The sequence below is a fragment of the Cynoglossus semilaevis genome, chromosome 8, assembly GCF_000523025.1.
Source record: "Cynoglossus semilaevis isolate Cse_v1.0 chromosome 8, Cse_v1.0, whole genome shotgun sequence".
NCBI lineage: Eukaryota > Metazoa > Chordata > Actinopteri > Pleuronectiformes > Cynoglossidae > Cynoglossus > Cynoglossus semilaevis.
In genome coordinates, this window is record NC_024314.1 from 8,835,640 (window position 1) to 8,841,857 (window position 6,218).

Consider the following 6,218-nt stretch of genomic DNA (forward strand, 5'->3'; position numbering starts at 1 on the left):
TAACCAAGGACGGCTGTCTTTTCAGCAGACTCCCTCACGTCCTTAACTACTACAGTGCCCCAGTGAGAGTCCCCTTGAACACAATTGATTCATAGTCATCCATCTCATAGCCAAGGGCTTGGTAATCACAGCCGCAGAATCGAATATACCCCACTCCTGTTCCACCAGGGAGAAGGGGTTGTAATGAAATCACCCTCCCCTCTTCCTTAATTGTCTTTTTGGCCAATGGCACACAAAATTATAGGACGGTTTGGGTTTTTTTCTTTCATTGGTAAATTAGAGAAATATTTCCTGTACTATCAAGCAGCCGCTTAATGAAACTGGAGATGTGTCGGTACGCGAGTGGGTGGTCTAGTGAGGGGAAAACACAAGAACGCCTTGTATTTGTTGTAGACGGAAAATGATTGTTTGTTTGCCAAACATTCAATTCAAACCACTTCTAGTATATTCTTTACTTCTTATAGTATTTTTTGAATATATTCTTAAAAAAGGAAAACCAGACTTCCAAAATGGAGCTACAAGCACGAGTTGAAGTTATTTGTTGAAGTCAGCAGTTAGTTAAAGCTTTAAGCTCTGTCATGGTTTGGAGCTGTATTTCACCAGACAGTATTCAGTCTTTGAGTTCAGTGTTGCACTTTCCATTTAGTGCTTTTTAGAACGTGCCTTCTCAGTAGTGATGCCAGGCACAATCCAAATATCGTAAAATGTAGTCGTTAGGGAAAGGGAAATTAATTCAGAAATAATTGCATAATAATTATTATTACTGGCTAACTATAATTACTGGCCTCTGGTGAGGCTGGAACCTTAAATCATTCATCAAAGTTATTAGAGAAAGAAAAGGTGTTTCCATGAGAAAGAAATTTCTGGAACTGACCCCGAAAAATATAAAATGAATGAGAGGAAAAGAGAACAGACACAAGGCTCAGATCACTCAGATTGTGCAGTATGCAAATATTTTGCCATCAACTCGGCCTCGTGGGGAATGACAGGAACATTTGATGCAGTGCTGCTTTTTAGTGAAGTCTCCGCAGAAAGCTATTTTCACAGGATGTTGTGTATGCATTTTTCAGACAGATTGCTGCAGGAGACAGGAGCTCAGGGAGAAGGGGGGGGGGGGAGGAGCACGACTGGAATGAAACACATGCCATCGTCTGCTGAGTGAAGCCGACCACAATGCGGGCCGTTAAAGAAAGCCACAGTCATCTCGCAGCTTTACTCAACCAAAATAACATTTGGAAATCCTGGCAGGAAAGAGAGCAGCAGCATTTATGAAGGAAGTTTCAAATCACGGACGTTCTGAGGTGTTTTGCTTCCACTTTTGCTTCCACTTTTGCCTAAACTAACACACGGCAGGAATTAAGAAAGAGAAAATTCAATAGTTGCTCATTTATTGCATCATTATTCAACCGATTATACAATAAGTTGTAAATTACTGTGCTTCTCTGACTCCCTAATCTGCTACTGCAGTTTATTTGAATACTATAATTGCAAAACCATTAGAGCCACTGTGTGTCTCCGTATTCCACCTGGGATTATACACTCAGACACTTTTATGAAACATATTTAGCAAATATTAGCAGCACAGCACCATCTCCTGCACTGGAGACCGAGCTGAACACCATTAATGTACCAACACTTGGAAATCACCAGTAATTACATGTGGAAAACCCAATTACATTAAGATATAAAATCGTGATGTTTTATATTTCGGCCACATTATACAGTGAATTACCTGCATGCATAGTCATTCTTACACAAATTAGCTGCCAGAGCCACATGGTGGCGATCTTTCTGTATGTAGCCTGCATTTTCTCCATTTGTGTTCAAATAGGGTCACCTGAAATGTCTGGAAGTTGATTTAAAAAAATTACAGATAAAAATATATTTTCAACTAATTATTATTCTTTTTTAAAATTATGATTAAAAACACAGTCTTTGATATGTTGGAGGTATTCACGAAAACACAGCAATCTTCATCGTTGGCCTTTTTGCCAGAGATTTTCTCTGTGTCCAAAAACATTTGTTTAACAAACAGAAACTGAAATATCCCTTTACACCAGCCTTCTATTAAATGTGTAAATATATACAGCCTTTTGGAAACACGTCTTGTTTTTTTCTTCTCCCTATTTTACCTCCCTGGAGAGGTCCAAATCCAAGTCTGCCATCTGCTGGCTCCAACCAGGTGAACAAAAACCCCTCACCAGGAACTGACCCTAAGCAACCCCATGGTCCCACCATTTGAATCCCTCTCTATGTTTGGCTTTTTCTCCCTTTTTAATGTTGACTGGGAAATATCACAAATTCTTCAATAGTCGTGGCTAAAAAAGGTTGAATTATAAAGGAACGACGGAGAAGGAGGGATAACAGGGAGTGTGGAGGAGAGAGAGAGGGAGAAGTGTGGGGAGGGTCGTTGGATGGCGTTTCAATGCTTCTGAGAGGTGCCTCATTTTCCAGCACCATCTGTTCCTGGTTCTGCAAGCTGGAAGCCTTGTTTGTGTCAAACACCTCCCACATGCTCGGAGCAACTCGACTCCAACAGCAAGGACTGCATCACCTGATTCAAACAACTGCACGATGTGACCCGCTGCATCCGTTAACTACTAATCACACCATGTTTGATTATGTTGTTAACCCGTTCCATAAGAGGTTTTTTCCCCTCGGGCTCCTCAACAAAGTTCCGACCAGCCCTGAGCCACTGATAATCTGCGCTTTGGCAGTAGATGACTATGAAAAAAAAGGGTTGATGGAGAGAGAGAGAGAGAGAGAGAGGAGAGAAACTGCGGGCTAGAGTCAGACAGAGGCACATGAACAAGTCCATGCTCCTCCATTTCAATCAGTTACTGCTGTCTCACATGGCGGCAGAGCATCCGGAGGGGAGGTGCCGCCATGAATCCTAATTGCTCCCTTTTCGCCACGTTGCAGGGTGTTTCTATGCAAATCTGTCCAGATAGGTATCTGGTTTATGCAAGGCCAACTGTAACAAGTGAAATGTGAGAAGGAAACTCTCTCAGACAAAAGCCTCGGTGAAGGAGTTGCTATTGTTATTATTCACTTGGATAAATTATTCATTTCGCACACGTCTCTCCCGAGTGCAGGACAGAGCGCGGTTCCACGCACGCAAGCTAACGTTTTGACATGTATGTTATTCACCACGTCGATGAGCACTGGCCTCAAGATAAGATATATGGATTTAATAAGAGTGACGAAGATGCAGAATAATGAAATGTCTGGGAGTTGAGTGCAGGAGTGTCCGCGGAGAGACGGCGGGGGGAAACGAGAAACATCGCTCTCCAGCACTTCTGGCCTTTACATCCACCTCACCAACATTTCTACTCCATCACTCCATACCTACCAGTCTAGCACATTTACTGATACTGTACAGTATAGAGAGATACTGTCATTCTCTAAAGTGGGCGTGGGCAAACTGTTTGAATTTGACAGGTGGGGCGGGTCAGGAGCAGATAGATGGAGCGTTTGTGTGAACTAAGATAAACGACATGTAAAAGTTATGGATAAAGGCTAAAATGCTAAGATGCTTTTAGCCTTCTCTATGCCATCTTTAGGGAAATTGTGGGCATTGCAGGGAAAAGGCAGAAATATAATCACAATACAAACCAGTTATATACTGTAATTTAGACAAGTTTGGCGGGCCGGATTACAAAGCTGAACGGGCCGCATTCGGCCCCCTGGGCCTTAGTTTGCCCGTACCTGCTCTAGAGGATCAACATGCACTTTATTTTCCTATGTTTTTTTAGCACAAAAATGTGTAGAATTTGTTTGAGTCTACAGCAGAGACAGACAGGCTGAACTTTGTCAGAGTCTATTCTTGTATTCCAATCCTCGTGGTTGGGAATCATAAAAAACACTGTGACATATCGAGAAACCAGACTAGAATAAATGTCTATACTTAACCCGGTGGCAATCCAACCAATAGTTGCAGAGACGTTTCATTAACAATAAATGTCAACACAGTCATAACACTGGCAGAACACCATTAAAAGGAAGTGTCTCGGGGGCACAGACATCTACGCAAAACTTTCAACGAGAAAGAAAGAACATTCAACGAAGATTCGCAAATTTCACCTGGACTTATTTTTACATTTAAATCACACTCCACTGTAAAAAGATGAGGATGTCATGACACTGTTGTGACCCTGTGTGCGTGTGTGTGGATGAAGACATACCACCCAGTGATCTGACATCACCAATGAAACTCTACTGTCTTATAGATTCTCCATGTACATTGTGTTGCTCAATTCAAGTTGTGAGAAGAATTCAGTGAAGCCCATCTTTAAGGCATCACTTGAAATATACACACATACACTACCACACACACAAAACACATAAATGCCCTCTGACACGGCGGCTCTTATTACCCACCCTTCTGCTGCAAATGACCATAATCTATACTTTGCTCCCAATGGCTCTCTGGGGAAGCATCACTCATTTGATTTCTCATCTCATCCTCTTTCACTTTATTTCCAGTAATTCAAATCTACTAAATCTAAATATGAGGAGACACGGAGCCCTTCTGTTTTGACAAGTTAAATGACTGCAGGCGATGATGTGCTTCCCTGCAACTCAGTAAGCAGCACACGTCGCCAGCCACAGCCTCGCTCTGCGTTGAATGGAAAAGCGCACGTGTGTTGACACGCATGGTGGCTTCTCCTTCTCCTCCTTCTTGCGGCCGCACGACCTTTTGAAGCATCCTTTTTTGAGGTGAAATTGAAATGGATCGTGTAGCTCAATATTTTATTGACATCATCTTCACAGAATGTTGCTACAGTGACACCGGGGATAATTATTTCACCACAGATTTCTTCCTCTCTACATTTCTTGCTCCCTCTCTCTCTCTCTCCCTCTCTCTCTCTCTCCCTCTCTCTCTCTCTCCCTCTCTCTCTCTCTCCCTCTCTCTCTCTCTCCCTCTCTCTCTCTCTCCCTCTCTCTCTCTCTCCCTCTCTCTCTCTCTCCCTCTCTCTCTCTCTCCCTCTCTCTCTCTCCATCCCTCTCTTTCTCTCTGCTCTCCTTCCAGTCCTTCCATTCCTGTAAAGAATTATTTCTGCATAAATTACACACTGGAATATTGAATCAGTCTCCAGCCACCAAAGGCGAGTCTGTGTGGCTGATTACCAAGCTGCGTGTTCAACGTGCATGCGCACAGTCACGCACGGTGTGTGACGGAGGAGTAAGGGCAGAGGTGGGGGGAGGCAGAGTGGGATCAGCAGATCTGTATATGGAGAGCAAAAGCTGTATATTTACCCTGGCCACACACTATTTGCTCATTACTTAGTCATTAGCAGGGGCATGGTTTTAAAGGAAGGAGGGATCAATCAATTGTCATGGGTCAATGTTTTGCAGCCCCATTATGAACCTTGGGTGGCTCTGTAAATTAAGCACAGTAATTACTCATGTTAATTACACAACATTGGTGCAGGCATTGATCCACAATATGTTTCTGCATGTAAACAATGAGGTGGGTAAACCAGTGGGTAAATATAAAAATATATTTACAGTATATGTATAGACACATATACTGTATATATATATATATATATACATACACACTACACACTATTTACATACATTTATATGTAAATATATATATATGTAAATATATATTTATATATGGATTTGTTGCAGAGTCTTGTGAAGTTCGAAGGATCAAACATTTAAGGTGAACATCTTACAAATGTCACCTGGAGGAGTCGGCAACAAACCAGCTTGCAAAGAGCATGCAAAGTATTAGCCGAATAATGGGTTTGCGATTTTGTCCCGCTTTAATAATTAACCATTTTGTCATCATCTGTGTACTTGTGAGTACTGAGATTTGGTGCAACTTTCATGATTGGCAATTAACCTCTTGAATTTGTCTCCAAAGAGCATTAGACGTGGGGATGATACATGTTCTCCCGGCCTTAATTTAGCATAAATAACATCCAGCGCTCTGGGGTAAATTGAAACCGAACACACAAGTAAACAGAGATGTGGCCAAATCCCTGGCTCTACAGTACATTCCTGAGAGAGACAGAGTACTTTTCTCCAATCTAAGCAATTTTGCAGTACTGTAGATGCTTACCTATTCCACCAGGAGTGGTGTATATATTTGGTGCATGTCTGTGTGTGCTTACAAATGTGTGGTATATACAGTATGACACAGTTTTGTGCTGAGATGCTCAAAAGGCACTTTAGGAGAAGACCACAGAGCTGCTTCTCCTGCT

The 6,218-nt window shown here is 42.2% G+C and overlaps 1 long non-coding RNA gene across 1 annotated transcript in view; it reads right to left on the minus strand.

Moving 5' to 3' along the window:
- Positions 1-5,170: 5,170 nt before the first annotated feature.
- Positions 5,171-6,218, minus strand: part of LOC107988901 (uncharacterized) — a 2,986-nt gene continuing 1,938 nt past the window's right edge. Inside the window, exon 3 of the long non-coding RNA XR_001760445.2 lies at positions 5,171-5,227. This is a non-coding gene — a long non-coding RNA (uncharacterized LOC107988901). The remainder of the gene's footprint in view (positions 5,228-6,218) is intronic.